At 37.3% G+C, this 17,004-nt stretch overlaps 2 long non-coding RNA genes across 19 annotated transcripts; both read left to right on the top strand.

Annotated features, from left to right (window-relative positions):
* The first annotated feature begins 389 nt into the window (after positions 1 to 389).
* On the top strand, positions 390 to 1,275 carry LOC126409253 (uncharacterized). Its single transcript, XR_007572140.1, has 3 exons — positions 390 to 487; positions 747 to 848; positions 1,156 to 1,275. It is a non-coding gene; the product is annotated as an uncharacterized LOC126409253 (long non-coding RNA).
* Positions 1,276 to 3,856: 2,581 nt separating this feature from the next.
* On the top strand, positions 3,857 to 14,928 carry LOC116267499 (uncharacterized). 18 transcript variants are annotated; one of them, XR_007572129.1, is made up of 11 exons: positions 3,857 to 4,025; positions 4,117 to 4,169; positions 11,268 to 11,337; positions 11,507 to 11,621; positions 11,885 to 11,971; positions 12,097 to 12,263; positions 12,454 to 12,522; positions 12,968 to 13,406; positions 13,484 to 13,641; positions 13,728 to 13,911; positions 14,647 to 14,928. It is a non-coding gene; the product is annotated as an uncharacterized LOC116267499 (long non-coding RNA). The 18 variants fall into 18 exon arrangements; XR_007572128.1 differs by having other exon boundaries at positions 12,960 to 13,406; XR_007572134.1 differs by having other exon boundaries at positions 12,416 to 12,522.
* Positions 14,929 to 17,004: the final 2,076 nt, after the last annotated feature.

Here is a 17,004-nt window from a genome sequence, read left to right as displayed (position 1 = left end):
GGTTTAAACTTGTTGGACACTGACATTGGTATCCATGTCTACACCTCAGTTTTTCCTTCTTCTAATTCATTGATTTGTATGCAGAGTTGCTTGAATAAATCAAGCAAAGAAGGCCTGTTAGGCTGTTAATGATATCTTTGGTTTTGTAATGTAAGACTTTGACGAATGTGAACAAACCAGTAAAAGGATAGTGATAAACTTTTTTCTTGGCAATAGCTGCTTAGCTTGAGTACTTGTCCTTTTACACATTGAGAGAAGATAATTAACTCTGTGAACTTCAATTCTCCTTTGACTCACATGGTGCCTGGTATTAATCAAGAATAGGTCACCGTTTGGCTTCCTCTGTGTTGTCAAATATCTAACTTACGGGCTGTGGAATTGTTATGCAGTATGTGAACATGCCTATTCCTTGGCACAGAACTTGGATCCTGATAGTGAGGGAAGGGGTGTCTTGCAATTCAAAACTGGTCTCATGTCAGTTATCAAGGTACATGAATATTTATGTCTTTATGACTTTAAGTCATTTAGTTAGACCAACATATTTAAAGGTAATGTTTATGTCTTCTGCTTTGACATATATTTTTTTAAGTAGCTTATAAATCTTTATCTCTTTTTGTTCACCTTTTTTAGTAGCCAACTTTTATTTTTTACTCTCTCCAGTCATCCTTGAGATGAGCTTCTCCAAAGCTCTTATGTGAGTTCTTTTTTCAAAACAATTCACAGCTCTCGATTTTTATTTTTTCCAGCAAAAACTTGCCAAACGAGAAGCAGGAGCCATAGATAGGACCCAGGACATTGCCCGTTTGCAGGAGTTTTACAAGCTACAAGGAAAAACACAAAATAGATGAGTTACAAATGTTTCTTTTATATGTAATCAGCTTATGATTTTTTTCTTTTGAAAATATTGTAAAAAAGTGCTATAGGTCCTTTTATCATATTTTGGTGAAATTGATGGCCTTAGCTTGTAAACTAGTTTAGTAGTTTTTAGGGCCCTTATGCCTGCTATTTTCACTACATGGTTAAATGAATTTTGTTTAATTTATATTAGATGTTGTGCTATGCTTTTGCGGGAAGTTCTGTTTAACTAAAATATGCATATCATATGATTGCCCATCCCACGACATATTTTAACTTACTGTTTTATTGTTAATCCAGTTTAGAACGCAGAAGCATGAAAAGGAAGAGGGTTTTGGCAACATTGAAAGTTGAGCGGTTGTTGAACAGCTCAGTAAGGAAGTATCCCCAGAAGATGCAGACAAATTAATTCCTGAAGAGGTTGGTTCTTTAAATTTTCATTGGTAGTACTGGTTAATAATGAACTCCAAAATGCTGACTTTTTACTTTTCTAATTAACAAGTGCAGTCTGTGTTTTTGTTTATCTGAAAGTCATTATGTTCCATTTCCCATGCTCCTGTTTGATTTATTTTTTTCCCTTTGCTTTCTTGGCCTTTATATAACCAAAGGTTCATTTTTCTCCAGTTGAAAAGGGATATGAAATCAGATGCTGCAATGTCAGAGGATCTAAATGCTGATAACATTGTACCACTGGATTCTCCATCTTCAATAAATATGATTGTTTCTTTTCCTGAGGTAAAAGATTGTGGAAACATGAATATTTTGTCCGGGGAACATCTTTGATTGGCTTCTTTATACCTATTCTCAGGTTAAAGCTGCTATTTCAGCACTCAGATACCACAGTGGATTTTCAAAGTTGCCTAATACCTTCTCTGTGCCAGCAACAAGGACTGTAGACGTACTAGATTTTTTGCAGTATGTATTTGGATTTCATGTTGGTCCTGATGAAATTCTTTCATCTCTGGAATTCTATCATCTCTGGTTATGTACATCTTTGATGAGCTTATGTTACAAACATTTCAGCTTTCTTTACAAGATTTAGTTTTTACCTGATTTTTCTCTTAGGTAATGTGTGGCTACGGATGTGACTGACAGATTTTGCAACATCACAGCATCGATAGGAAATTGGCTTCAATGTTATTTACAACGAAGTAGTATGTTATTTTCAAAAGACTTGATGTTACATAGATATAATGATATTATTTGTATTTTTGTATAGGTTTGTCTAACCAAGATCTGTTGTGCCTATATATATATATATATATTCCTGGGAAGGCTTGCCGAAAATTAGCTTTTTGGCGGTCTCCCATGCTAAGTTTGTTGTTTCATAACCTTATTGAAAATATTCTTTTAGTGTCAGTTACCAAGGTGCAAAAGAACTTTTCCAAAAACTCTGGTTTTCTGTTATCTTTTGTTGTTGATATGTCATTGTATCCCTATTTTGTCTGAATCATCATGCCTGCAATGTTTTGTAGGAACACAAACTAAAAGAGAAAACTATTGCTATGTGGCTCTGTACTTCTAATCTGTAAACTGAGAAGTGCTTATTTTTTACTGTCATATCTTTAGGTTCTTTACTATTGTCTAAGCAGTTATATAATATATTTTGGTTTCCCTCGTTTTCAAATTTCCCTTCCGCAAACCACACCTCCATAAATGATTTCATGGTTTCTGAAAATGAAAAGTTTTGTGTAAACTATAAGGTAGCCTGCTTTAGGATGTTTTGGAGCTTAGTGCTTATCAAACATGATATGTCATCTTGAACTTTTTTAAGTACTTCACCAGTTCCAAATTCTCTAATCAATGTTGTAAAATGCATAACTGGTTGGCTCCAAACTTAGATATGTAACACACAAAATCACAAACATGGATTCCATAAATATAATAAAACAACAACTAGATGCTACTTAAAATATGCACACTTTCATTAGAAATAATCAAAATTGTCCACTTAAATGTCTCCCAATATTTAAATGGTACCAGAAAATAGTTTTTCATCATTGCCACACATTTCATTTAAAGTCTATTCAACTTTTATGAAAAATCATTGGTTTTGTCATGTTTGGAGTCACACATTTCTATGTGGTACGACTGCAAATTTGGCATAGTTTGCAATTTATTTCCCTTGTTGTTAGGGCAGTTTCTCTGTTTGTCCCTGTGAAGTGTGAACACCTGCAGTCTTTTGTGTACTTTTCCCTTAAAAAACTATTTTCCTCATGACAACGATAATTCTGGCTACATGAGCTCTTGCATGTCGTGTCGACATTGAAGTTGTCATTTCTAATCTTGTTTGCATTCTAGTTCTTTGTTAATACTCCGATAATTGTAACCGTTTTCAGTTGCCATTTCTAATGCTTCATCTTTTCTGTCCACATACTTTTACTGAAAAAGTTGCAAAATTTGGTCTCAGTATGTAGTATTTATTTTTTCTGCGATCCTCATTCATGATTTAAATTACTATGAGCTTGTTATCTATTTGATGCTTAAGGCCAATTTCATATTATGCGTGTAGGGGCTGACTATCCTTGCTTTTAACAAAGGGAAGTTCAATTCAAAGACCGTAAATGAGCTACTAAGTTTAGGTTCTACTTTTGTAATAATGAAGTTTTTTGAGAGTAAGTTTACCAGTACTGCTTGGAATTCTCTTGCGTTGTTTCTTGATGTCATTTAGGAGGCAAGGAGTATGCCATGATTTTACATCATCTGTTTCCTTTAATCATGTAGGTGTATGGACATTGTCATGATGTATGGGGCACATTCAACAACTCGTCGTTTAGCTGTGATGAGAATTGTTCTCCGTTTTCTTTGGTTTGGTGTTGCTTCAGCATTTGTATCATACCTTTATGTGTGAGTTTTTTGTGTTGTTGTTTCTTTTTTAATCTGGAAGAGTTCACTTTGATGTCGCTGCACCTACTATTTTATGTTTATTTGTCCTCTGTTGAATCATGTAGTCATTGATTGTCAAATCTAAACTATGATAATGACAACCATGCAGGAAGGGACTTCAGAATCCAAAGTCCGTTTTCTACAAGACCTACATCTTTGTTCTAATTGCATATGCAAGTGTCTAGCTGGCCTTTAGCCTACTTATGCGCATTCCAGCTTGTCGTAGGCTGACAAACCGATGTGATCAATGGCTTCTTAGGAGATTTATCAAGTGGATGCATCAGGTTTGGTTTCTGCATTGTTCTTCCCGTTGTATTTTCTATGGATCTTATTCATTTATTGTTGTTCCTAACAGCTATTCTTTTTTTATTTAAGGAAAGGGATTATGTTGGACGAGGAATGTATGAGCGAACAAACTGACTTATCAAGTAAGTCTGTACTGTGGAAATATCTTTGTCTTGTGCTCAAACATGGAATATTGTTTTAGTTTGATTTTGTGTATATGAAGGATTTTTTAGGTGTTTGGGTGTGCCCATGACTAGGGTGGTTCTCTTGACAGTTGTTTTGGCTTATTTCAATAGTGGTATACTTCACAATGGCTGTCACATAGGTACGGGTACCTACCATTTAAAAAAAAAAAAACTTGGGTACGACCATATCTATATATATATATATCTATATATCTATATATATATATATATATATGTATATATATATAAGGAAAAAATAAGAATTCAAAGTTTAAACAAATAGAACAACACATTCACGAGTCCAAAAAAAGAAAAGAATAAAAACCCTAATTTTTGGACAGAAATGGACTTGGTTAACATTGAGCATGTCCAAAAAAAAAAGAAGGATATGGATACTGCTCCATAAAAGCAAAACCTGTGTGACTTAGCACAATGGTTATGTTCCACAAAATTGATTTTCAGATCTTTGATCATGTGCTCTACAAGGTGCATGTGGTTGTGCATAGATGCTTGTCAGGTCATTTTAGATAATGAAAAAATAGATCAATATAAACTTTTCATCATGAATATGTGCTTCAACAGGCAAGCGTGTCAGCTAGTACTTTTGAGTTTTGATATCGGAGCCTCTATTTCTAAACCAAAATTTATAAACTCAGATTGCATTCTTTAGATGATTGTTTTGGATTCATGCAGGAAATTGCACTGGGATCCACGGGTTATGGTTAGACTTTGTGAAGTAATGAATACTTATCTTAGGTTTGTATCAGACAGCCACACAGCCAAAAGAGAAAATTTTAGACTGAGGAGGAGGAAGACAAATAAGACACAGTTTGGTCCTCTTTTTTACTTTTTTTTTTTGTCCTGGGTGTTTCTTTCTCGTTTCTGTTGCATAAATGTTTGGGTTTCGAGAATGCTTCCATTTTGATTCTTGATAGTGATGGCAGCATTTCATTCTTTTGAAGTCCAATTGTGTGCAATTAGAATGTACATTTTCCTTCTACTCTTTTGGTTGTTAGGCACATTGGATTGGATGAATCCTTATGGCTGTTGTGAAGTCTGACTCTTTACTGTGTGAACTGGCCACAGTCCCATGAACAGGGTGCTCATGTTTTTTCATATTGATAAAATGCAGATATATGATTTTCTGGCTTCCTTTTCTCTTTTCTTCCTTCATGCAAGATCTTCAGTATGTGGATGAAGGGAAGACGCCCTTGATCTTGTTCAGATAGCCATTCAGATATTCATAATCAATCCCATATTCTTGAGCATATCCCTTGGCAACAAGTCTGGCCTTATATCTTTCTAAGGTTCCATCACTTCTAGTTTTGATTTTATAGATCCATCTACAACCAATAGTCTTTTTCCCCGTTGGTAGAGGCACAATATCCCAAGTTTCATTGCTTTCAAGAGCTTTAAGCTCAAGATTCATGGCTTCAATCCAATTGGGATCTTCTTTAGCTTCAAGGTAAGAAGATGGCTCATGAAAAGAATGATGTGCCATAATACAAGCTCGAAATTTTGGAGAAAAAGACTCATAAGAGACAAATCTTTGAGGAGGCCTAATGTGCCTTTGGGATCTCCTAAGAAGAGATTGATTAGTTTCTTGATTTTGGGGGTCTCTTCTTCTATATACTAAGATCTCTTTTGGAGGGATGATATGAGTAGAATTATCATTGTTGACTTCTTCAATTGGTACCTCTGTACCTTTATCGGGTTCATCATCAATATCATCATCATCATCAATATCATTAGTCCAAAGAAAAGTATAATCTTTTAGTTTCTTGGGTTCATCTTTGAAACCATTTCATTTTCTAAAAAGATCACATTTCTAGAAACATAAACTTTATCTTTTTTAATATCATAACATCTATAACCCTTTTGAGTTTCGGAATACCCAATAAAAACACAACAAATAGCTTTGGAGGAAAGCTTATCGTCTTTGTCACTTAACACAAAACATTTGCAACCAAAGACTTTAAGTCTATTGTAATTAGGTTTAACATGATGAAGTCTTTCAAAAGGAGAAATATGTTTCAAAAGTTTGGTAGGCATTCTATTAATTAAATAGGTTGAAGTCAAAACAGCCTCGGCCCAAATTTTTTGCGAACATTTTTAGATAAAAGAAGGGTTCTAGTGGTTCCAATAATGTGCCTATGTTTACGTTCGGCCACTCCGTTTTGTTGTGGAGTGTTAGGACAAGATCTTTGATGAACAATGCCTTTTTCTTTTAGAAATTGTTGAAATTCATTTGACATAAATTCTCCTCCCGAATCACTTCTAAAGACTTTGATATTTGAGCCAAATTGGGTATAGATCATGTTGTAGAAATTCTTAAAGTTTGTGAATACTTTCGATTTGTGCTTGAGAAAATAAACCCAAGTATGCCTAGAATAATCATCAATAAAGATCACATAGTACAATAATCCTCCTTTTGACATAATAGGAGCGGGTCCCCACACATCCGAATGCACCAAATCAAAAGATTTTTGGGCAATAAAATTTCTATTATCAAAAGGTAAGGCTTTCATTTTAGCCTTAATACAATCATTACAATCAAAGTTCTTTTGACAAAAATTCTCCATGAATGGAAGATGAGACATTTTTTTTATATTGGAATGTCCAAGTCTTTGATGCCAAGTTTGAATGTCACATTCTTTGGAGATATTGCAAGATGGTCTTGAAAGGTCCAAAAAGTCTATGTAGTAGAGATTATTTGTTCTAAAACCTTCCCCAATCATCTTCTTGGATATCCGATCCTGTATCAAACATTTGGATTGTGAGAAGATTACATCAAAACCAAGGTCGGCTATTTGAGAAACGGACAATAAATTTAAGTTTAATTTAGGAATATGTCTTACTTGAGGTACTTTTAAAATTTTGGATCCAAAAGCTAGGTCAATATTTCCAATAAAATCAATTTCAAGAGAGGTACCATCCGCCGTTTTCACAAAGGAATAAGAATCATTTTTAGTGCATTCGGTGAGATGGGATTCATAAGGAGTCATATGAAAAGATGCACCCGAATCAATAATCCAAGAGTACTTACTTGAAGAAGTAGATGCCACGGTTGCTCCCAAAGTCGAAGGTGTGCTTCCTTCTTTTAGAAAAGGTTGAAGAGCACTTATGAGTTGCTCAAGTTGGAATGAACTTGCTTCTTTCTTCTCTTCTTGAATTTGAGCCGCAACATTGCTTCTTTTATCAAAAATTCTAAGTTTTGGACATCTTGGCTTGGTATGTCCTTCTTCTTGACAATGATAGCAAATATTTTTCTCCTTGTTCCTTCATTTGTACGATTGAAGTGAGGAGGTCTATAAGGTCTCAAGTGGGCCCCCGGCCTAGATGTGGCAAGCACATTGTTGACTTTCTCTTTATCAAGACAAAGACGATTTTCCTCCATTTGAAGTTCCGCAATAGCCTCATTCATAGATGGTGTTTTAGAACGATGAAGTAAAGCGGTTTTGACACCATCAAATTCCGGTCTAAGACCTATGATAAACTTGTAAAACTTCTCACGTTGGATTTGCTTTTCTCTAAGAATAAGATCTTGTGTCCAATGTGGTTCAAAAATACTCAATTCATCATACAATTGATCCATTTCAGCCACATAATCTTTAATGGATCTATCTCCTTGTTGAAGATTGTGAATTTTGAGTTGAACATGATGCATATAAGCAACATCTCTCATGGTATGAGTTTTCTTTAGATATTCCCAAGCTTCTAGGGCAGAATTTAATTTAGAGATTTGCCCGCTAGTAGCATTGTCAACACAAGTCAAGATCCAAGTAATGATTTTGTGATGACCAACACTCCATTTTTCCCATTTTTTGTTGTATTCAGCCATTATCTTCTCTTTTTCGGTTGCATCCAATTCCATAGCCCTTCCATCAACAACTTTCGTAAGGACTAGTTGTGGTTCAAGTTTTGTCCCATCAACTAGTCCCCAAAGGCTTTTACTACGAATAAAGTGTTCCATAGTTCTAGCCCATTGTATGTAATTTGTTGATGAGAGTTTGAGAAAAGGAAGAGAAGAGACTTTGTCATCCATGGGCACAATCAACAAGGTAGATCCACTTACAAGTTATGAAGAAGATGGCAGCCACGTGAAAAGAAGTCCATGGCAAGGATAAAAACTCAACAATGATAGAAACCAGTCACCCTTTCAACAGCCACGAGCTCACCACCAAGGGAGCTAGATTTCGTCAAGAAATCACCAAAAAGAAGCCAGCAAAAACACTCTTCTTCTTGTGTAAAACTGCAGCAAGCAATATCTCGAACACTTGGAGTGCTTCACAGCTCCAACGCAAGAATAAAAACTGAACCTTCAATCTTGAATGACAGCAAGACAAAGAGCCAAAGACGAGGCTCTGATACCATGTAAATCAGGCCCAAAGAAACAACCTCTTCAAGTAATATCAGCCTTGAAGCTTTCACCAACAAGTCAATCTCACAAACCCTCAAACAAGAGGTGAAGAAGAACTTAAATTAATCACACAAAGAGATACAAGAAGTAGGCTAAAAAGCCATAACTAAAACAATGGGAGAGCTGCCCTATTTATAGAGGAGAGGGCCAAAGAGAAGAAGGAGGAGGCAGTCCCAACGGCTAGAAATCTAGCCGTTGGGAGTAGTCTCCCTCTATGAAAAATAGAAAAAGGAGAGGGATAAAAGGGGAAAACAGAAAATAATACATAAAGAAAAAATACATAAAGAAAGTGAAAATTACATAGGTGTCCTAAGTACCCAAAATATAAAATATATATATATATATAAAGCATATATTAGATGAATAATATATGTGATATATATAAATGTATATATGTATACATATGGGATACATACATTCTAACACAAATCAGTCTGGTTCCATAAAAACTCCTCTTTTGGAAGAAGAGAGTTCCTAATTCCAGGTGATATGCCATTTGATGTCAAGTACTTTTTTGAAAGAGAAATTTTTTAATTGTGCATAAAAACATTTTAAAAATGTCTTATCACGCAATGATATGCCTTCGTTTTGTTCTTACTACCTGCCCAAGTAAAAGGAAACTTTCAAGTTTTTTTTTGTTGTCAATCATTAGAAGCGGAAATCTGGAAAACTCCTATGAAGCTGAGAAAGTCAAGACTAAGAGATGCTATTGACTCTAGTGATCAAGTGTCTGTAAGGGTTTAGCAAGAAAATATCCTAAGAGAGAAGCCATAATGCCTTATAAAATATTGGCAGGTAGCAAAATAAAAGTTGAGAGATGGCCTCGGGGCTTGTGTAGTTGTTTCTCTGGGTTAATAATCAAGAGTACCGGGTAGACATATAGGTGATTTATGTCTATGCCGCGAAGATAATGACTTATGAACTTTTGGCATGTTGAAAACCCCAAAGGTGAAACGAGTTGATACGTGACAAAACTACACCTGACCACCAAAGCGGTGGAGCTTCGTAGTAGCCTTTGGGGTGGTGAGGTATTCCCTCAAAGGTGAAGGTCAGCCTGAATAAGAAAATCAAAAGCAAGAAAAAATGAAAAGGAAAAAAGCCAAATGCAAAAAAAAAAAAGCCAAAACCAAGAAAAACAAAAAAGGTGCTTGTCAAGAGATAAATGACATGAAGGCTGAACTCGAAGTTATTGAAATGCGACAATCTTTCATGGATGTGCGATCCTTGGGTCAATATCTGCTCTTCTTTTTTATTTCCTCAGATGTTGAGGATGATTACTTTATGTTCATTTTTTTGAAATTTAAAGGCTTCCCTTCTTGAGATTAAACAACATTGATGCGAAATGAATCTCGATGCTTGTACGGTATTGAGGGTTAATGAAAGGCATATCATTTGCACAACACGAGCACGTTCTGCTTATGATTTAAATTGATGATTTATAAACTATTTAAAAGTAAACACTTGACATCTCTTGTAATGTTTTCCTCTCCATTTTTTAAAAATGTTGACCTTTTTATTACCAAACTGCTAGTCCATCATAAAATAGATGAAACCCTTTAAAACATATTCCACTCATGCTGAGTGTAATGAATTTTTTGTCTTCCCCTTTCCATGTTCCCATCACAATTTGTTTGCTTGTGAAGGCTAGGCAGTATTTTTGTTGATTTCTCTTTTAAGGTTTGTTGATTTCTCTTTTAAGGTTTGCTTAGGAAAGGGTTTGCAAGAGTCGTTAGCTTTTAAATTTTATCATTAGTTTTTTTTTTTTTTTTACATTGTCAGTGTCTTCTGATTCATGCAATTGGTATCGAAATTTAAAGCCCAACTCATCAGTGTTCTTGTAGATGTACAGTGGTTTTGGAAAAGCCAATACATGTTGCACGAGAATTTGATGTTGTACTTCAAAATCAAGTTTTTATTTGAGTTCCCAACAAAGTTGTGGCATCCAATTTGATTTGAGTGAGTTTACATAAATTGTTGGCTGAAATAGAAACTAATGCTGGCTACAAAAGTTTGCACAAAGAGAGGCAAATCCTGTCATTGTTTGTTTGTGTTTTATGTTTGTTAGCTTGTCATAATTGGTAGGTAGCCAAGTGTTATGCATGTACATTGCCCGAGAGCTCGAAACCACACCCTCTACACCGGAAATCTCCTACAATTGCAGAGATTGCTGTAGAATTCTATTCCAAAACTGTGGATGTTTGGGTGACTTTAACATTTGATGATTGATTTGTTTTGCTTCCCAAGACTTATCCCTTGGGTTTAGTTTATTTTATTGTAGGGAATATGATGTGACCCAGTGGTTGCAAAGTTGATGTCGAAAACATAGAATTTTTGCTAGAGAAATTTACATATATGTGCAGAAATTAGATTGCTTGCAGAAACCAAATAATTTTCAATTGGTCTATCTTTTACCTGAATTGAGTTAGGATTTTGGGTGTGATATGACAGCTTAAGTCAGAGCCGTGTAGGCTTCTTTCACGGTCTTTCAAATTTGTTTATATTTAGGTCCAGTTAATTTAGAGAACATAGATTTCAAGTAAGGATTTTGGTTATTAATGTATATCGTTTTAAAGTGTTTATCAGTTGACCTTAGAGTTCTTCCTCGTGTTAATATATGTCATTTTTTGTGTTTCCAGGCTCTCCCAATATATCTGGATAAGATTTTCCATCCATGCGTCGGTTACATTCGTTTTAACTTTTGGGGAGGTAAGCTGGCACTCGTTTGTGCAAGTGAGTTCATAATCATGAGTTTTCTTTATTGGATTTTGATATTAAAAAGCGGTTTTAAGTTCTTAGATTCTTCCTATGTTACTATCAGTAGGGGCTACTCTTAGTCGATGAGTGAATTTCTGATTTCAACATTAAACTTTTGCAGATCATTCCAGAGGCCATCTGTTCAAGATATGGACTTGCTGTGGGTGCCAATTTTGGTAGGGCTTGTCCATATTCTGATGATAATTTGCCATCCAATAGCTTATCCAATCGGGAAGGTGACCCCATGCAGAAAAATAGTTTTGTTCTGTAAAAGATAAATTCAGTTTTGATTTCCTGAACATATACTATTTCTTGATGAAGGAAAGCCTATCCTTACATTTGTTATTTTGAAAAGCATTCTTAAACAATCGTGGACATGTTTTGTGATTATTTTGAACTTTGGTGCTTCTTAAGAAAGTTTTAACTTTAAAAAGGAAAGCCACATGGAAACGATATCTGGGTTTGTCAAGATGAGAAATACTTCTCTATGTTTTTGTAGATCCTGGACTTTCTGCTTGGACATAATGAGTCTGCACTTTTCAGACGTGCACAACTAAAAGCTCTTGTTTTTATCCATAGCAAAGAGGTATTCTTTCTTTATTTAAGAACTCTTTCTCTGCTAAACCACCTGTGGTGTAAACAGTGATATTTTTCTCCACGTCTGCATTAGTTAATCTATCTATTACTTCTCTGTTTGTTGCAATGCCACAGGTTGGTAAAGGTGAGGAACTAACACATAATGAGGCAACAATTATTAGGGTGGTTAGCTTTTGGTGTTGCGAACCCTTTGCTCGGCATGGCGAGAATTATCAGAAGATGAATATAGAGAATGGTCTGTGTTGTTTAAAGAGGCTAATGCTTCTCTAGTTGACTGGGAGGTGAGCTGTTTAGTTTTGAGATCTTGATTTTTCTCTACTTTCTGGTTTCTGTTCAAGTGATTCTTTCCGACTGAACTCTGGCTTTGGTGAAATGTTTGAGTCGTATAATGAAGATGTAAAGTTTGTCTATTCATGCAAATCATTCCCTTTAGTGGAGAAGTGCTGAAGTTTGCCAACGTTTGGAACACAGTCTTGAGGTTCTTGGAGTTGCTGCAACAGAAGACCGTCTGCAGGGGATTCTCTTTTTCCTTCTCTGGGGGTATTGTTTCATGCGAGAGCGTTCCTTTTGGTTTGACTTAAGTAGATTGTCTTCATTTTCTTTTGGATGCCAATGTAGAAAAGTGTTCCTGAAACAATCGATCTGCTTCGGAAGGTTGGAATCAACTTTTGGAACTTTTGGATGCTTACTGGTGATAAACAAAATACAACCATTCAGATAGCGCTCTCTTGCAACTTAATTTCACCTGATTAGTCATGCTTCATTCTTCTTTTCTCACGCGCCCATGTCACTTTTGTCTCATCAAGGCAGATTGTCACAAAGAGCTGAAACGTTTTCACTTTTTGGCATTTGATAACTTTCATAAAGAAAATTAATAATCTTTTACTATATAAGATCATAAACTTTCTTTTGTGTGCAAGCTATATGTGGATGTGATCAGAATGTGGTCTTAGTTCTCTTTTCTTCCTTCATGCAAGATCTTCAGTATGTGGCTGAAGGGAAGTCGCCCTTGATCTTGTTTTGTGCTGCTGTTGGTGGAGACTCTGTCCTGCACAGATGGTGTAGGCATACGTGAGAAAGCTAATAGGAAGACTGCCAGATCTAATAGTATGGTTCCTTTTGATAAAGTTACTGATGTTGTTTCTGTTGGACATGATCCTCCTTATTTCTTGCGCTTTCTATCACAAACTACTTAGTCATGCATAAGCTATCAAATGGTAGTAGAACTTATGTCAGTTAGATCATGCAGAGCCAAAAGGACAGCTTCTGTTAATAAATGGGAGGAATTCCATATTTCCAGGCCTTCAAACTAACTGAAATCCTTGATTCATGCTATCCATCTAATTCAAATTTACTGCTTACATAACCCGATAATGTGGCAATTCATGAGAACATGGAAGGAGAGTACGGTAGTCTGAGCATCAGTGAGTATTGCTAATCTCTTGTTTTTCTCTTGCCCTCTTTTTCAAGCTTTTCAGTTAATTTTTTCCTCTGTAATCAGGTTGTTAGAGGAGTTGTTGACAGTCTCAAAATCATTACCAGACAAGCTTGTCTGACATTTGGAGAATATGCTTTCCACTATGCTAAAACCCATGGAAGAAAAAAAGTCTCATACACAAAGCCAACATCAGGAGGAAGACTGATGGACTTTTTCTTAAGGTACATTTATATTTGCTTTCCATTTCCGAGATGATGATTTCTCTCTTCTTTGATCTCACTTAGCTTTCCATTCTCATTGGTTGCAGTGTTGCCGAGAGGGTAGCGGAAAAGTATCCAGAGATCTATTATGAGGAAGTCATCATTGATAATTGTTGTATGATTACCACAATGATCCAGGTGTTGCTATGTTGGTATAATATGGAAGGGTTCTGCCTAACCCTGATCTTGCTACCCATTGAAAAGGAGAAGAGAGCCTGATTATTTGGAGAGGTAAATTTCTTATGTTCTTTTAGTATTTAATTGTTTGCTTGGATTTGAGTTATTGTCAAGGTCTTACTAGTATTACCATGCACTTTCTGTGCATAGATTTTTTTGGACAGTTTCCCAATTTCATTGATTTGGTTGTACTTCAAATTTTAGCCAGCAATTCACAGTATTTACAATGTTGTCCAGTGTGCCAAGGTGAAGCGATGCGCTAAGCTTGTGAAGCAAGGCATAGCTATGCGACGGATGGTGAAGCATAAATTTTTGGGCAAAATAGACTAGTATATAGTATCCACAAAGATCATGTCAAAAATTAAAATAAAAACAGCAAAAATCTTTTATTTTTTTTCTGGCCAAAATCTGTTTTGCCTTGGTTGTGCAGATAGAAAATTTGCTTAGCCGTTATTAACAATTTTTACTTCAAAGATGATGAATTATTCAATACCTTATAAGTATTGCAGATGAAAGAGAAAACATTACTTGCTTTAATTTAAACAATGTACTTATGAGAGCACCCATTTCTTATATAACGAATAAATAGAATTTCTCTTATTAAGAAATTCTAACGTCTGATCTGATTTTGGATTACATGATGCAGCAATTTTTTTTTACTGGCGTGCCTAACATGTTTACTTTGGTTGTTCTTCAGAAAACTGATGCTTACATGTTGATAAATTAGCACTAGGTAGTGCAGCTGCTTGTGACATGCTTGTTGATTTCAGCTTGCTTCTCTTTATACAGGCCAGCGAGCGAGGGAGAAAGAGTAGCACACGACAACTTTCTATAGGCATCGACATGAGGGAGGCAAGGCCCACACACTGGACGCAATAGTCTGCACCCTTTCCCATCAAGTTGGTCACCACCTGCAATATCCACCAACCAGCTTGGGTTCCATCATATTTGTAGCATTAATTCTGAGTGTTTTTAGTGATGCATTTGTAACTTTTAGGCTCCCACTGTTTGGAAAACTGGACATGGTCGAATTTGTTTTAAAGTTGGATTGAGATGAGTTTGACTTCTTCATTCTTCGTCCCTCCATTTTCCTTAGCGATTGTGGCTTAGCTGCCTGTATTTCAATGCAAAGATGACAAAAGGACTGAGCAGAAAGGTAAAATTTGGAAAAAATCAGGTAAATTTCAGAAATTCTTAGTTCCTGCACCAAGTTAGCAGGAAACAAACAGTTTTGTAAGAATTTTATAACTTCGGTCCAAAAATTCTGAAATTTTTAGAGTGTCAAGTTCAATACCCAACTTTGACCCAAAAACCGTACAAAAGTCGGTCCGTAACCTCTGCAAAATCACTGGTGGAACTAGCAGTTTTGGCTGGGACTGCTCGATAGGGATTACGCCCACCTTGACAAAACTAAAAAAATCCTTGAGGAAGATGAAGACATGGCCATCTATGCCTTACAGTGCTGCAGCCAAGCTGAGAATGTCGTGAGCTTAGTTATGGTTGATTCCGAGCAAGGAGAAAAAACCAGAGGAAAGGAACCAGTGTCCAGGGTAAGGGAAGTGACCAGCCCACAGCTAAATGAGCGAGGTCATCTTAGGCCGAGAGGAAGAAAATCCTCAACCAAGGAGGACAACTTATGTCCGGGCACACGCAACCACCATAGTCAACGAGGTTCGTTGGAGGACATCAAAGGCGGCATCACCAACCTCCAACACACATACCACTTAGCATGCCTTCTTCCATAAATGTGTTGCAGCAGCCTAGGAGGGGTGGATGGACCTTTCCCTGTCACAACAAATGGTGGCGGAACCTCAGGTGTAATCAGTCCTCTATCCTTGAGCAGGAAGACAAAGGCAATGCCCCTCGCAAGCTGCCAACCGAACACGAAGAAGAGGACAAAGGTGAGCCTGTTACCCTTCCTTTCAGTCAACCAGCAGAGTTGAAGGCATCCTTGTGGTCCTCGATGAGGTCATCTCCTATCGGTGCAGCCGAGTTCATCTCGTCAAGAACGCCCTCTACCGAAGCACTCCATGCACAAGGGTACATAGGCACAATAGGAGTGGTGGTGCTTATCAATGGCGAGGCTGCTCACAGCCTCATCAGCCATCAAGTGGCTCGCATGGTCGGTGGTAAAAACAACTACTGCCCCTCTTGTTCTACAGACGTAGGGGACAGCACCCAAAGACCCTTTTGTGCAGCATTCAAGAATCTGGAAATTAGGGTGCGGACCAAATGTGGTGCTTGGCCGTCCATGGTTCGAGTCACTCAACAATGTCTCTCTCGACCTACTTGAAGGGACCGTCCAATTTCCTAAAGCCAACGGAGGGACAACCACTATCTTCGCCTCGGAATATCACAGCCAAGGAATCAAAGCCTCAAGTATGCTGCAAACTGACTCTTGCAGCAAGAGGATGACTTCCAACAGGAAAAAATCAGTAGGTCCAGGCCAGGTGGGTGTGAAACAAGAGGCAGAACTATGGCCTAACTTCGGGACCATCAAGGGCAGCTGTTCCGATTGGATGACACCTTTGGCTGAGCCTAGAATCAGCTGAACAAAATCCCCTACCCTCCAACCAAACAGCAAGGTACCCTTTCAGAATCTCAGGCCAACAGTCAAAAGAAGAAGGTTGGACCACCCTTAGATATGATACTAGATGGCTTAACCTCGTCCAAGGCAGTTGAATGACGGTGAACAGCATACTGCACGAGCTGGAACAGGTTCAGCAAGAAGACAAACCCAGGTACTATCCCCCCCCCCACTCTACTCGCAATCCGTTATGCGAGGACACCCACCAGCAGGGGCAGGTTTCAGATGACCAGCATGGGGCACGAGTTAGAAGAAGGTCAAGGTAGAAGCGTGCATGGTGCAGTCTTCTTCCTACCAAAGAGTTGTCAAGGGAGAACTTCGTCGTTAAGGACAATGTTCGCTTGGTTCAAACAGGACTGGTGCAAATTGAACCAAAGAGCTTACATCCTCGACAGCATTGGGTGAGGCAGCATCATTACGGCTGGGGCAGTTATATCAAAAACTGCCCTGCCTTGACCGAGAAGCAGGGACATCTTCTTTGGGACCCCGGCAGAAGGAAGCACCACTTAAGGGAGTGCTCACCGTCATGGTGACAGGCAATACTCCAAGGAGCCTGAGGG

The sequence above is a fragment of the Nymphaea colorata genome, chromosome 14 (assembly GCF_008831285.2).
Source record: "Nymphaea colorata isolate Beijing-Zhang1983 chromosome 14, ASM883128v2, whole genome shotgun sequence".
Lineage (NCBI taxonomy): Eukaryota > Viridiplantae > Streptophyta > Magnoliopsida > Nymphaeales > Nymphaeaceae > Nymphaea > Nymphaea colorata.
The sequence above is the reverse complement of the archived record's forward strand: the minus strand, read 5'-3'. Positions and strand labels throughout refer to the sequence as shown.